This window comes from Camellia sinensis, chromosome 12, assembly GCF_055761805.1.
Source record: "Camellia sinensis isolate YWXY chromosome 12, ASM5576180v1, whole genome shotgun sequence".
Classification (NCBI taxonomy): domain Eukaryota; kingdom Viridiplantae; phylum Streptophyta; class Magnoliopsida; order Ericales; family Theaceae; genus Camellia; species Camellia sinensis.
The window spans coordinates 94,429,671-94,446,640 of NC_138972.1; the positions used below are offsets into that span (position 1 = coordinate 94,429,671).

At 38.3% G+C, this 16,970-nt stretch overlaps 1 pseudogene across 1 annotated transcript; it reads right to left on the bottom strand.

The window, feature by feature from the left end:
- Positions 1-4,737: 4,737 nt before the first annotated feature.
- Positions 4,738-10,171, bottom strand: LOC114286954 (pentatricopeptide repeat-containing protein At1g05750, chloroplastic-like; annotated as a pseudogene). Its single transcript, XR_014346832.1, has 3 exons — positions 9,677-10,171; positions 8,440-8,443; positions 4,738-5,959 (listed from the first exon to the last, which is right to left on the bottom strand). The product of XR_014346832.1 is annotated as a pentatricopeptide repeat-containing protein At1g05750, chloroplastic-like (transcript).
- Between the last annotated feature and the right edge of the window lie 6,799 nt (positions 10,172-16,970).

Genomic DNA, 16,970 nt, shown 5'->3' on the forward strand with positions numbered 1-16,970 from the left:
CTCCACATCATTTTTCTTATGACACTTATTGGCTTCTAAAATTAATATAGAAATAAATAAGCTCTATTGCTTAAACTAATAAAAATTAAGTTGAAATACTGCATGTAGATGCCAAATAATTTACCCTCATCAATGAATACTTGTTAAATTATTTTGAAATATCATATTGACATTGTGCCTAGTCAGTAATAAGAGATTATATACTTATATTGTAACAAAAAAATATGAATAATTCAGAAAAATTATAAAACACTAGGGATCAAACACACAAACCCACAACTGTTTGGTGGAAATAGTGCATAATTTTTACCCCATTCTCATCTAATAATTTTTCTAGTAGAGGTTATGAGAAGTTATTGGGTGGTCTTCGAATATGAGAATGTGATACTTAGAGTATTGTAATTAGTGAAATGGTAAAATTTATGATTTTGTGTTGAAACATGAAAGAACAAAAAAGACATGATATTCAGAGATTGGTGAGGGACATCGCCAAGTGGTGTCTTGTATCACCCAAAAAAATTTTGGAATAATTTCACATCACGTAGAAATTTTGTTTTCAATTAATGATAAATTTATAAATGTTAAAAAGTAAAATTATAAAATTTATCATGTATTTATAAGTAATTTTTGATGAAATCTCTCATATGTAAAATTTTCAAATTTATTTGAGGTTAATCTCCCAATCATGTTTCATATTTGTACATCATTATTATTATTTTGGTTAATGAGTAAACTTTTCATATTTGTCCTTCGTCGATTTCAGAATCAATTACCTAATGTTAGTTTAATCAGAATAGGACGAGGGACATACCTCGAGTGTATACACTGACTCCACAATACACACACCATTTAAGTCAGAGTGCGCAGTTGGCAGGATCCGACTCTACATCCAAGTCCTGGATTTGATTCGTCTAGCACTTAGAGAGCCGTTCTAGAACTACTGTACCAAATCCCTAAGAGTTAACCATGAAAATTATAAAACCTGTAACCTCATGACTTATACCCCAAAACCTTACGAAAGTATCTCAACCCCTTTGGTTATCATTATTATTACATCTAACCCTTTTCCCTTGTAGTACAAACATAAGATTAAACCATCTGACGGAGTCACGTTGGGTGTGACGGCGTGGTTAAACTAAAGAAGATAGTGTCGTCACAAATCTTATGGTGGCTTGAACAACGGCGACGATGGTCATCTCTTTTGTCTCATTGATGAGAATTGTATCTCTCTTATTATCTTCTAGTTTTCTTTATTTTAAAACTCACATAATCACAATCCTTATTAATCATATTGAAAAATAATCTATTATCACAAAAATTTCTTACAAAATTACTTTTTCATAAATTCTTATTGATAAAAATTTAATCATAATTTAATGCTACAATATAAGTGAATAGACTCTTGTCAATCATAATTTATGAAGAAGCATTTTTGTGAAAGATTTTTATGAAAATATAATACAAGTGTAATCATATTAGCTTTGTATGAAAAGTTGACTATTTTAATTGACTGTTTAATTTTTTGACTATTTTAACTTGGCTAAAATAATTATGATGGTGTTTGGGAAATGGGTTTTAATGTAGATTTTTTTAGATGTGGGATATTATTGAAGAAATTTGTTTTTGTGTTTGGGAAGATAGTTGGGTTTTTTTGTGGTTGGATGTGATGTTTGTGAGAAAAAAATAAAATAATTATGGGATTGGATGTGATATTTTGTTTGAATGCATTTTTTTTTTAGTTTTGCAAAATTTTTGTCTTTTAGTGAAAAAATGAGAAAAAACCCAACTAAAATTCTTCCCAAACAATTTAAAAAATTAATTAGTTTTTTTTTTTTTTTTGGTAGTTGATTTGATAATTGTGGGGGAAAAAATGAAATGATTATGAATTAAATGTGACATTTTGTCTTATGGACTACTTTAATCAATTTTTCTTTTAATATGTTATTTTAATCCAACCTTCTTTCCAAATACTCGAATTATATACTACTATCTATCTTATGTTCTTATAATATATATGGTTCATTTGAGAAGTATGTTGACTTTTTAGTTTTTCGACTTTTTTAATTTGGGGTTAAAAAATTTCGTTTGAGAAGAACTTTTCAACTTTTTTAATTTTTTGTGAAAAAAAATATAATAATTATAAATTAAATGTGATATTTTATCTTATTAAACTAAAAACCTATTTTATTTTTTTATAACTAAAATAGCCCTAAATTCAACCCAACCGAACTACCAAACAGAGGCATAATGATATACTTGCAAAACTCTCCTGAAATGGCTGCACAAGTAATCATTTTCTACCATTTCAAAATCCCTCTATAAACTGGGTTCTCCACAGACTTCCCACTATTCAACTCTTGCCTCCTCCTCTCACTACACTACTATTTATCTACAGGACTTTTACCCCCCAACTTCTATTCCCTTTTCTAAGCCCTGCAAAACTGTTGGGTAGCTTGCTTCTTTCACATGGCCTCTACACCTAAGCTTGTCCCTTTTTTCCTCATGGTTCTCTTCTGCATGGTCCTCATTCAACAAGCTTCTGGTCCTCTCTCTCTCTCTCAATACTTAAACTAAACACAAATTTGGACAAAAAAAATACAGAGTTTTTCATAATAGACCACACCAACAAATCATGCAAATTTTTTGTCCATCCATATACATTTGTTTTCTGTATCGATTTTGTATTTGGTTTCTAATATGTTATTATAGTTCTCCTTTTTTGTTTCTTTCTGTTTTTCTTTATTTATTTTTGTATTTATTTAACCTTTAATGTGTGCTTACCAAGACTTTCAATGACTTCATCATGTTCAATCTCATACCAATGGGAGAAAAATTTAAAAATTAAAATAAAAAAAAAAACTTCGTATGTATTTAACCTTTTATTTTTTATTTTTTTCGCAGAGTGCAACACTGGCCACGGATGCTTTTACGTGAACGCAGCTGCCCAAGAGATTAAAAACAGAAAGGTTCTGATTTAAATCTATTTTCATGTAAATGTAAATGAGCTTAGACACACACACACACACACACACACACGCATATATGTTATATGTTGGATGACAGCTTTTAATTTCAAGAGTGATTTGTGTCTGTTATTCTGTTCAGGTTCTGTTCAAGAGTAGTCCTACAAATGTCCATGGATCATCAAAAAACAGAAATGGGTATGGTGGTGAAGAAAGCATGGAGGAGGGGTGGGAATTGAGGAAGGTTCCATCAGGTCCAGACCCATTGCACCATAACGGTGGCAGCCCAAAGAAGCCCACCACTCCATGAAAATGGTCCCAACTAGCTCTACCTAAATGCATGCAATTTCAAGCTCCTCTTTGGTATCTTTTTTTCCACTTAACAAGACATATATATATATATATATATATAGTATCTACTTGGCTACAGTTCTTAGATCATCATGTAATGTAACTCAGAGATGTAGTAGTACTATATCCTTTTCGTCCATTCATGGAGAGTGCTTTAACTATCCTTTCTTTTCTCACTTTGGAATATGTACGTATATATCAATATATGCATGTGGTCAAGTCCACTGTTTTTGTCAATCACTCTGTATTATGGGCTTTTTGGGAAGAGTCAAAAAAAAAAAAAAATAAAAAAAAAAAAAAATAAAACTCAAATTTTAATTTATTTTAAATCATATTATCGCTTTATTTTTTTATATATTTTTTAAAAAAATTTAAAAAACTAAAAAATTAATTTTTAACCAATTTTTTTACAACAATCCTATAGTTCTGATGAGACATTAAAGCAGGTTTTATATGATGCAAGTTGGAAGAGTGAAGTTGATGATTAAAGGCAACATCAATGTAAAAAAGATGTGAAGCGATGGTTTGGGGTTTAAACACAGGACTGTCAGAGTCTGACTTTTTCATGCCACAGTTCATTCATGGATAGGAATCCAGATATGCACTGCTCCTGCAATAACAAACCTTGATGTAATATTCCAGATTTGTACTCGTCTAAAATCATGATGAAAAGTTCCCCTATAGGATGATGCAACCATGACTCTTTTTTTATTATTTTTATTTTTAAATAGTAGAACTTTAAAACACGATTTTGAAGTGTTGTTTTTAAAACAAAACCTCAATTAGTTTGTTTCAACACTTTTTTTTGTACTATTATTAATGTTATCTTGAATGGTTTAATTTTATTATACAGATTATTAGTTAGTTCCCTGATATTATAGGTTAACAAAATTTTAAATGATTATACATTTTTTTATATCACACTTTAACAAGAAATAATAATCATCATTTTAAATTGATTAACAATATCATCATAGCACTAGCTAGTAAAATCATTTTTAATGATTTTATTCTGCATATATTTGGTTGGGATATGTCTCTCCCAGTTTGGGACTATATGAGAATTGATATATTAATAATTTATGATATGATTATTGAATCATTTTACTTTATTGTATTTCCATACGTGAGATGAAATTTTTATTTGCAAAACACATCATAGATGAATAATTTTTAAATCACAGACGTTATTTGATGTTCTTGAGAGACGTTTATGTGGTGCCTCGTAATTATTTTTTTCATCCTTTACTGAGCCTTTAAACCTAGTTAAAATATTCAAACATCTTATTATTGATAATGCATTTAACATTTTTTTAAGCTCTAGTTTTTGTTTCCAAAATTTTCCTACCTTTCTTAATTCTTTTGTTTCCAATTCCCGCTGCATTCACTTTCAAAAACTTAAGTAAGATCAATTGATAATGAATTTAGACTAGAAAAATTGCATTTCATACAACAATTTAAATCTATACATATTTTAGAACTGAAAAGTTTCAATCATATTCACATAAATCCCCTACATTAGATTCAGGAATATACCCGGATGTCCTCAGCTCAAGCTGCATACACTCCAACATTGCATAAATATGTTCTGTATCGACATGAGATCTATCACCAGCCACGAATGCATGAACATCACAATCTATTTCTATGGAACTGATTCCTGGTTTCTTCTGTACACCAAAATCCTTCATTTTCTTCCTCACGATGTTTGCTCCATCCCAACTTCCAACTGCTGCATATATATTTGAAAGAAGCACATAATTAGAATCGCTACTAGGGTCCAATTGAAGAAGATGATTCATTAATCTTTCTGCTAAGTTGACATTCCCATGAGTCCTACATGCAGCCAACAAAGACCCCAACACAAACTCATTTGGTTTCATGGGCATGTTTTCTATGACATTCAATGCTTCTTCCAATCTCCCTGCGCGGCTATAAAGATCCACAATGCACCCATAATTCTCAATTCTTGGTGATATTCTATGAACACTCATTATGACATTGAAGAGCATCAACCCCTCATCAACTAAGCCAGCGTGGCTCCAAGCAGCAAGAGCGCCAGTAAAACTCACCATGTCTGGCTTGAACCCTTCAATTTGCATCAATTTGAAGAATTCAATAGCCTCCTCTGCATTCCCATTCATCGCAAACCCCACAATGATTGAGTTCCACGAAACCACAGTTCGTATCTTCATTTTCTCAAACACTCGGCGAGAAAATTCAATACATCCACACCACGCGTGCATGTCTATCAACGAGTTATTTATCCGAACATTGTCCTTGATTTTCTTACTCAAAACAAGTCGATGTACCCATAAACCTAACCCAAGTGTCCCCAAATTTGGCACAAGAGGAGAGTACAGCAATGATCGTCACATGATCGGGTTCAACCCCAGAGAGCTGCCTTTCAAGAAACCACTCCAAAGCTTGCTCAAAGTGACCTTTCTTGACAAACCCACAAACCAAAGCCGTCCACGACACTGCATCTCTCTCCGGCATTTCATCGAACAATTCAATTGCATCCTCTATTCGACCATTCCTCATATACCCATCAATCATCGTATTCCAAGACACTCTATTCTTCACACCCATCTCATCAAAACTTAACCTAGCGAGATCTACGAGGCCGCATTTGGAGTACATATCTGTTGGTTCATCCCATGTGAGCTCCTATTGGAGAGCCCACTTTCTCCACCCAATGGAAGTGGCTCTCCCACTCTACCAACCCCATTAGAGAGTGGAAGAAGGTAGGTGGTGACCAATGAGGCTCTCCCTCATTGGTGTATAAATAGAGGTTGAGGGGAGAGTTGAAATGGACAGAGAGAGAGTGAGAACCAAGAGAGATCAGAAATTGAGTGTGAGAGCTGTGAGTTGAGTGAGTTTTATCTCCTCCTCTGTAATTGTATTTTTGCTCCATTTTAGTGAGAATTCTCATTTCTGTCCGTGGATGTAGGCATTGGGCCGAACCACGTAAATATTGTGTTCTCTGTGTGTGTGAGATAATTTTCTGGGTGTCTTTGATCCTAACAAAGTGGTATCAGAGCCAAGTTGTACGTTTTTCGGCAAAACAGAGCGTTGTTTCGAAACTGCCCAGAAATCGTATTGCTCGAAATCAGATTTTGAGCATACTAGGAGCAAGGGCTCGACGAGAGGAGTCCAGAAACATAAAGCACACACTCAACGGAGGCCGGACGCGCCCTCACGCGCCCCTGGAAGTTGGCGCGTGAGTCCCAGTCTCGCCACGCGCCACCACGCGCCGATCAGGCAGACGGGGCGTGATCCCACTCTCACCCACGCGCCACACGCGCGGACGGAGGAAGAAGACGCGTGATTTCACGCGCAACACGCGCCGCACGCGCGCGCACCAAGCCGCCAGCCGGAGCCGCGTTGACCTGACCGAGCCGCTGACCGAGCCGCTGACCGAGCCGCTCACTGAGCCGCTGACGTCAGCCAGACGCCAGCCGAACCGGAGGAGTAATCTGGTGCTTTGCAGGCGCACCAGATTCTGCCGATCTGAACCGTTTAAATTGTTTTGGCTTTATCTAAGCCATTTGAGGTCCGATTTGGGTGATCCAATAGTGCTTTCCAACTATTTGGAATATTTCGGACGCATCCGTACGGTCAGATTTTGCAAATAAGCTTTCAAAAATTTGCAGTTTTTATTTTGGCAATCCGAAGTGCTTTTCCGGCTAATTTGAGCAGTCCGGACTTCACAGCAAAGCCTGTTTTTCAAACAGAGATTACTTTCTGGATGATGGAGGAATCCACATCAGTTTCAGGGCCGATGATACGGTTGAACGCTTCTAATTATGCGATATGGAAGCCGCGGATGGAGGACGTCCTGTATTGTAGAGATTTGTTTGACCCTATAGCGCTAAAGGGGGTCAAACCAGATAGAGACAAGGATGGGGACTGGATAAAAACCAACCGGAAGACTGTCGGTCAAATCAGACAGTGGATTGACCACAGTGTGTTCCACCATGTTGCCCAAGAGACAGACGCCTATGCCCTATGGATGAAATTGGAGGGCATGTACCAGTCCAAGACCGCACGGAACAAAGCCTTGATAATGAGAAGGCTTATAAACCTGAAGCTGAAGAATGGTGTGTCTGTTGCTGAACACACCAGTGAATTCCACAGCCTTGTGAACCAGCTTGCATCTATCAAAATGGAGTTGGAGGATGAGATGCAAGCATTATTATTACTCAGTTCCTTACCAGACAGCTGGGAGACGTTGGTGGTTTCTCTCAGTAATTCTGCACCCGAAGGGAAGCTGACCATGGGGATGGTCACAGACGCCTTATTCAACGAGGAGGCAAGGAAGAAAGAGATGGACGGAGAGCAGTCTCATGCCCTTGTCACAGAAAGTAGAGGCAGAGATAGAGAAAGGGGCAGAGGTAGAGGAAGAAGTAAAAGCAGAGGGCGTTCACAGTCCAGACAGGACAACACGAGGAGGTGTTTTTACTGTGATCAAGAGGATCACGTAATAAGAGATTGCCCGGAGAAGAAGGCGGACAGACAAGCCAAAGAGAAGGCTAAGGGACACGGAGGTCCCTCAACTACAGCAGTTGCAGTGCATTCCTCTGACGATGAAGAGGTGATGCTTACAGTCTCGTCAGAGTTGAAAACACCCGGCTGGATTTTGGATTCAGGGTGTACGTTCCACATATGTGCGGATAGGAAGCTTTTCTCCACTTACCGAAGAGTCAGCGGTAGCATTATCCGGATGGCCAACAACACAGTGAACAGAGTTGTCGGCATAGGGACAGTGCGATTCCTTACTAAGGATGGAAGAAAAGTAATTTTATCTGAGGTCCGACATGTGCCAGGAGTACGGAGGAATCTAATCTCCCTGAGTATGCTAGATCTAAAAGGAAATTGTTTCTCATCTAGTGGCGGGGTTCTTCATGTACGCAGAGGTGATAGAGAAATGTTGCAAGGCAAATTGTGCAACAAACTGTACAGACTGGAAGGAGAAATTTTGACAAAGATGAGTGTTGTCAAATGCTAGTCGAAGGGTACAAAGAGAGAACATACGCAACCAAAGCGTATGATTGAGCAAGGCTTTCATCAGGAATGGCGAAAACGGTGCACGGGAACGCAAGGAGGCAGTTCAAAGGTGCACAGATCTGAGCCAGTGAAGCCTATCTTGAAGAAAGTTCAGAGCAAAGAAACCAAATCTGTAGAGACTATGCCAGTGAAGAAGAGAGTTTCTTTTGCTTCCGTGTTAGAGACATTTTGCAACCTCTCAAAAGATGCATGGAAGGGAGGGATGCAATCTCAAGTCGCAAAGTGAGCTTTGCAATGCACTCCAATAAGGGGGTGCAAGCACTATGCACGGAGTTGCATAGTGGTAACGTGTACAGACCGGTGGAAGTTGTCTTGGCAGAAGGGCTAACTGTCAAACATCAGTACGGACTTACAAGTGAGACAGAACCGAACATCAGGGATTGCAGCACAAACAACGGGCGTATGAGATCGCTGGGAAGTTGTTCTGAAGTGCAGAAAGCAAAGGCTGGTTGTTCAGAAATAAGCTCCGAGCAAGGAAAATTGAGGATGTTGATGTGTCAAACTCTGAAGTTTTCTAGTTGCTCCAGTGTTCATCATGCAAGGAGTTGCACGGTAATGCAAGGGTATCCCGAGCAGGGGGTGCAGGACATCCAATCAGGGGGTGTCAAGATATCTTGGTTGCGCAAGTTCAAGCATAGCAAGTGAAGATATCCGAGACAGGAAGCGTGGAAGAGATTTGTGGGAGATAGGAGCAGAGGCTCTCTCCAAATCAGAGAGTGGTGTGAGTTGAGTTGAGGATGTAGGATTCCCTCCTCCTCTTGTATCTCTGGTGTATTATCTCTAGCTTTCAGGGGATGCAATGTCTCAGTGAGGAGATGAAGATTCTGTTGGTCTTTTGGGCGTGACAAGATTAGCAGCAGTGTATGGACTGGATCACCTCACATGAGTTGAGGGGGTGATTTGTTGGTTCATCCCATGTGAGCTCCTATTGGAGAGCCCACTTTCTCCACCCAATGGAAGTGGCTCTCCCACTCTACCAACCCCATTAGAGAGTGGAAGAAGGTAGGTGGTGACCAATGAGGCTCTCCCTCATTGGTGTATAAATAGAGGTTGAGGGGAGAGTTGAAATGGACAGAGAGAGAGTGAGAACCAAGAGAGATCAGAAATTGAGTGTGAGAGCTGTGAGTTGAGTGAGTTTTATCTCCTCCTCTGTAATTGTATTTTTGCTCCATTTTAGTGAGAATTCTCATTTCTGTCCGTGGATGTAGGCATTGGGCCGAACCACGTAAATATTGTGTTCTCTGTGTGTGTGAGATAATTTTCTGGGTGTCTTTGATCCTAACAATATCAACAACAGCCGTACCCACCTTGATATTGTTTCGATCCAAACCCAATTTACGAACATAACCATGAACAGATTTCCCGAAACAGAGACTTCGAGAAGGAAAATCGGCGCATGCAGAGAGAAGGGTCATGAAAGTGATGTGATTGGGATCGACGCCGGAGACCCTCATGCGGGTGAACTCTGCAGCGGCCTCTGCTAATCGGCCGTTGCGAGAGTGGCGAGAAATTGAGTAGGTCCATGAGACTGTGGGGTCAGAAGTGGGTTTGTTGTTGGTCTGTCTCAAGGGAAGTTGGTGATTTGGGAACTTTTTGTTGGAGAGAAATAGGTTGGGAGTTGTGTTTGGGTGTATGGATGGTGATGGTGGCGGCGGCGGAGGAGGAGAGAGGTGTGTGGTTGGGGTGGCCGGGTAGGCGGGAACGCTCATTGTTTCAATTAACGGTTTTTGGAGGGAGTTCCAATAATTTATTCAGAGTTTGAAATTAAATTCTCAACTTTTTAATTGGTTGAATTATAATGAACACCCTGAATTATTGGCTGTTTTCTGTTTTGCCTTATAATGTTTAAACCATTAATTACCGCAAGTCACACTTTTAGGAGTAAACTAGTGGATGTGTACTTGCTCTATACGTGGTATTTTTTTTTATATTTATATTTATGTTTATTTTTTATTTTTTATTTTTTATTTGTAGGTTTTATATTAGTTTTACTTTTTGAACCATTTTGCTATTTTTTTGTTAATGTTTAATGTTTATATTTGAAAGTACATATATTGTTTGGTTGAAATTTGATAAGTCGGATCTTCATATGTGGATTTTTTTTGTCAATTCATCAAGAAAATAATCTATGATTTCATACGTATGGAGGACATTTATATTTCTGTTTAAGTATTATAATTTAGAAAGTAGATTGAAACAATCATATAAAATAATTACAGTCCATATCATATGGTTAGACTTATTAATATTAAATATATAATTTACTAGGTTATTTCAATTTTGTTATGTGTATGCATATAGAAACCATTTTGTAATTAAAAGATGAACAAATAAAATACCCAACTAACATTGTAATACTATTATTATTTAAGGTGAAGAAATAAAATATTGGAAATTGAAAGATAAAAATATTTTACAGAATTCATTCATTCTCCAGTTTGATCCTCTTTGAGGGATTTTGAAAATTTGTTGTATATGTATTTTCTATTTCATATTGATTTTCGTCATTTTGTACTTCTTCTGCTATAATCCTTCTAGATATGTGATCTTTATAATTCATTTTGTACTTGTTGTTGCATAGGAGAGCAGTTAGATTTTTTTTTTTTTTTTTAGGTTTGTTTACTTAAATTACAAAATTTAACAAAGAGTAGTTATAATGAGAACTTTAAGTGTTTTTAACATTAAAAGTTGTAATTCTGATAAATAAAAATCTTGTTATAATCAGATAAGAGTTAATCAACTAATATATTATCAAGTAATAGACAAGAAAGAGATAATTTATCAAAGAAGAATAGTTTTGACACCCTCAGAAAAATCATTAGAATATTAGGAATGAATATATCTTTAAAAGTAAAGTACGAACGCAATGAAAGTACTCCACACCACTATTTTGATATTACAATGTTCTAAAAAATCCATTGAAAGACTCGTTCGCAACAATTTTTTATTCAACTACTTCAGAGATTACACTATTATCAGCTAACCAAACTTTAGCTGATAACAAATATAGTATTGTTCAACACCCAAAGCCCATAAGTCTGTAGATATAGTAAAGAAAAAAAAAAAAAAAATTTGACAAAGTGATAGTATAATTGGATACCTTGATGGTCTTCATACATAGAGAACATACATAATTCGAAACACCGAAATATTTTGCGGAGTTGCTGGTAGATTTATAACCTAGGATCAACATCATCAGACAAACAAGAAACAAAAGAGATGCATACCTTATAAAATAACAAATATATAAAATAACAGAGATGCATACCTTATAAAATAACAAATATAGTACGGTTCAACACCCATAGCCCATGAGCCTTTAGATAGACTAAAGGAAAAAAAAAAAAAAATTGACAAAGTGATAGTATAATTGGATATAGGTCATGAGTTCAAAACATTCAAGGTGTTTGATAGTATATTGTGATGTTTTAAGGTGTATGGTTATTTTAAAGTGTTTTTTTTTTATCAGCAAAAAGAAATTTTATTAATGAAGAAAGCAAGAAATATGCGAAAACTTACATCAATAAAGAAGGGAAGTGCAAATAACATCATAACTAACCTTACCAATCCCAACTAGGTTGGCACCGATAAGGAAGCACAATCCTTTGCTAGCACTTAACCCAAGATTGATGAGGAACCAATCCAAAGAACCAAAAGAAAGGAAAAAAAACAACAAAAAACCTCCACTCCACACCTAAAAACAAAACAGATCACAACAGCCACCATTCAGACTATTGCAAAACTTCACCTAGTGCAACCCCAAATGTGCTACAAAACATCACCTAGATTCACTCCATTCCTCACAACAATGCAAGACTGGTGCAAAACAAATCAAATCCTCTTCCTCAACTCCTTCAACGTTCATATGTGATACAAATCTTTACCCAGCAGCTCCCATGCTAAACAAATCTGTTGACAGAGGCACACAACCATCCTCCTGCAGAACACAGCAGCCATCCACCTGTAGGCCGAACAGCTCCACCATCTGCAGAACACTGCAGCCATCCACATATCACACCAGCAGATCAACAGAGCACCAACAACATACAAATTACCAAACATAGCACCATAACTGCAGAACACAGCAGCCATCCACCAGCAGAACACAGCAGCCATCCACCTCTTCCCAGCCTCAGACCATACAGCAGCAATAAAGCAACATACCACCTATAGGCCAAACATCTCCACCATCTGTAGAACACAGCAGCCATCCACAAATCACACCAGCAGAACAACATAGCATCAGCAGCATACATATTACCAAAACCACTTAAGTCTAAGGACACCTCAAGTTATCTGCCCAGACCATAACAATCTCATACATTAGCAGACTACCACATACACCTCAGCCCTCTAAAACCCAACCAAGCCTCTGAGCACAACACAAAAAGCTTCATCAAAGCAGACATCAGCAGTGCATATCAGAAAACAGACCAGTAACCTGCAACCAAAACTACATCTACACAACAAAATCCAACATTGCACCTGCAGCCACCAGAATCCAAACAAAAAACCAGCTAGATGTCTATATTGAAAGATGTTTGAATCTTGAAAGATGTCTATATTTTAAGGTGTTTGATGTTTGAAAATGTTTGAATCTTGAAAGATGTCTGTATTATTTGTGGTTTTGTTGATATTTAATTTAATAAGTTTGAGAAGGTATTTTTAGAATACACAAAAAGTAGATAACATGGCAATTCTTCACACTTTTATAATATTAGTAGATTAGTAGACAAATAGTAGATGGAACAGTGATATCACGTAACAATATCACTATTTAATAAGTAATTTTAATTTGTAGCAGAAATCAATAACAATGTTGAGTTAGTGAAAGACAAGACTTGTTGATTTAGTTCATTTACTAATTTTTATTGATCGATAACACAACAAAAAATGATGCTACTGTTATACTTAATATTTTTTGGGACAATTATCAAACAGTTGGGTTAGTGAAAAAAATTTATAAATTAATAAAAAAAAATTATAATATTAATTATTAATGTTTATAATTTTTTTATTTTTGGATAAATAAGTTTCACTGACACAATATCAGTTTAATTCTCCCATATTTTTTTCCTTTTTTAGACTCCTTACTAAACATTCTAAAAATATTATGAGTTTAGTGCTAAGAACTGGTTGAGGTATCAATTTGGTTGTTTTTTGTTTTAAATTTTAAAATTTTTGTTACTTGCATCCAATTTTTTGAAAAATAAATTTATATATTTAAAATCTATTTATCAAGATATATCAAATAAAATATATATAAAATATGAAATTTTATGGAAATTTTTTGACATATATGAGAAATTTCTTGATTTTTAAAGAAATCTCGATTTGTTAATGAGAGGGTAATTTGTAAACAAATTGGGCCGAGCTAGGAAAGTCTTCTTTGGAAGTTGGGCCGTGCAATGGGCCGAGATAAGGGCTGGTGTAGCTCGGTCTTAGGCCAAGAAGACATCACATATTACGGATTTTGGCCGAACTATGGGCCAAGGTGTTTGGGCTTCGTAAGTTGGTCATCGTCCTTGTTAGTTCGGTCGGAGACTGCTGCAGTTAGCTCGATCTAAATAGACAAAATCGAGGTATCAGTGGGGGGAGAACCGAGCTAAAGGATAGCTCTGTAGGGCGTCATCTCAGAGTCAAGACTGATAGTGGTGCTTAAAGTATCACCGAGCCAAAATAACCTGGTTGACCGCAATATCAGTCGAGGTAAATGTGTCAGCCGAGGTAACATCAATGACGAGGGCCGAGCTATGTATAGCTCGGCAGGGTGGCATTCATTAGATCGGTTTCCAATCAAATGGTCCGAATGGTAGGGGACTGGGATAAGGCAGTTCGGTCATAAATGTATAATCGAGGTGAAGGGTTCAGTCATCTCACTTGGCTTGCAGTGATGAGACTCCTAGTAGGACTCTGCTAAGGAGAGTAGAGTCCTACTAGGATTGTACAAAAGCATCTCACTTGGTTGGTAGTGAGTAGAGTGTGTGATTCCTAGGAGGACTCTCATAAAGAGAGTTGGCATCCTACTAGGATGGTGCCAAAGTAAAGTCTATAAAAGCTCATAACTAGACCTTTGTACAGGTATCCCAATTCTTTCTCTAGAATACACAGAGCTTATTATCTATTGTCTAGTTGCTGACTTAGGCATCGGAGGGGTTTCCGGCACACACCCGCCGGCTAGCTCATGTTTGTGTTTTCAAGTAGTAAAACAACGTTGTTTGGAGGAGTGCAAACTTGATCAACAGGATCATACGAGAAGAATTATTTTGTGCTCGTACAATTGGCGCCGTCTGTGGAAATTTCATAAAGAGCAAAACTTCTTGATCAAGTTTTTCTCTCTAGTTGAAAGCAATGGCGCACAATGAAGACTTGCTGCAATTTGCTATTGATGGGCAAACACCGAAAAGGGGTGGGAGGCGCGAAGGTTTACCTTCTATCCCACCCATGGCGAAATTAGATCCCCAGCGAAGGAATCCGCGGAGAAAAGCAAGAGAAAGACGGGGCTCAATTTCATACCGCTCTCAAAGCCCTGATAGATAGAGACGGAAGATAGATCCTTAGGTTCTCGAAGATCGCGTAAGGGAGCAAGATGAAGTAATAAGAAGAATGGCGGCTGACATAGAGTTTATGAAGAGCCAGATAAAAGGCAAAGGGGTGGCAGCAAAAGAGGGGCGCAAAGGCAAAACACACTCTTGCCACTCAGGTGATCGTGACAGACAAGTCACACTATCACAAGCTGAAAGAAAAAGCCTCAAGTCGGGCAATACACAATCAAAGACTTCCAGGACATGCTATTCCAGGCCTGAGAGAATGAGGACTGAAAGGGCTCGAAGGAGAGAAGACACTCAGGCTCGCGACCCCCGCAGAGTTTCCACACTACAACGATTGGTTCCTAGAACACATAGGAGTACCGAGGTAGGAATACCAGAGCTGTGCCTTGCCTATGAACCAGCAGACAAAGTGTTAGCAAGGTTGCAGAGCTCGCCGTTCGTTTCGGCAATTGAGGACGCACCATTACCCTCAGGCTTCCACCAGCCCAAATTCACTACTTATGAGGGGAAGTCGGACCCCTACATACACTTTCGCCAGGTTATGGCCATGTATCGGCGAAACGAGGCTCTGATGTGTATCTTGTTTCCTTCTAGCCTTGGCGACATGGGTTTAACATGGTTTGAAAGGTTGCCAGAAAGCAGCATAGCTTTGTGAGTGCAACTAGCGGAGGCATTTTTGACCAGATTCAGAACGAACACCAAGACACCAGTGGAGATTGACCAGCTTCTCTCCATAGGCATGGGCGAGAAAGAAACATTGAGGCCTTACAATAACCGGTATTGGGAGACTTTTAATCAAATTGGAGATTGCCCTACAAACCTAGCTATCGCACAGTACAAACGAGGTTTGCCGGCTGGCAATAAGTTGAGGGATTCAATAACAATGACGTCGCCCCTTACTATGGAAACCCTAATGGAGAGAGTGCACTAACACATCCGGGCAGAGGAAAATGGGGCGCGCACCATGGCAGAGTCTGGCGCAACAGTGATACCAGACAAAAATTTTTTTGGCCAGAGTTAACACGGTTGACAAGTAGGATTGACCGCGCAAAAGTCTTTGCTCGACCGAGGGGCAATTGGGAAGGTTGGCAGGATTGGCCAACTCTTTCTAAATAAGTCTTTGCCCGACTGGGGGGCAACAAAAAAAGTTAGCAGGTTTGACCAACACTTTTTTCTTTCCTAAGCCAAGGATAAGGATCTAGGCTGCAGGACGTTTGGCAGGAATAACCAAACACTTCACTCTAAGTTGGCAGGAATAACCAACTTTGAGCTCTCTTCAGCTAAGATCAGGATCTGGGCTGAAGAGGTTGGCTGGAAAAACCAACACTTACTTTTCCTAAGCCGAGGATAAGGATTTAGGCTGCAGGACGTTTGGCCGGAATAACCAAACAATTTACTCTAAGTTGGCAGGAATAACCAACTTTGAGCTATTTTTAGCCAAGATTAGGATCTAGGCTAGAGAGAGTTGGCTGGGAAAACCAACACTTTGTTCTCTTCAGCCGAGATCAGGATCTAGGCTGGAGAGGGTTAGCCGGAATAACCAACACTTCGTTCTCTTCAGCCGAGAGCAAGATCTAGGCTGAAGAAGGTTGGCAGGTTTGACCAACAAATTTCTGAACTCTTTGGCCGGGATGATGGTTACCTCGGCCAAAGCAGGTTGGCAGGGTTATTGTAAACCGAGTTAGTCTACTCGGCGAGACACAGAAAGAATGACTCGCCGTACGATTACAAACTCGGAAAATATATACGTTGAAGGCAAAAAAGCAGGGCTATTCAAATTTTTGACATGACGGCTGTAATAGGAGAATGGGGCTAATGGGGGCACGCCACCTGTCCGTGGGATAACATCGTATTAGACATGCCAGATTAGTGGAATGACGTGCTGAGCAACTGACTAGACTTGTTGGGACTGAACGAGTTGTGAGACCGAACAAACTTCTCTAGTTCGACAGAGTTGAGCATTTTTAGCTCGGCTAGAGGAGAGTAATCCCAATCATGCTGCGCAGATGGAATTAAGGGGTAATTGAGAGGGTAA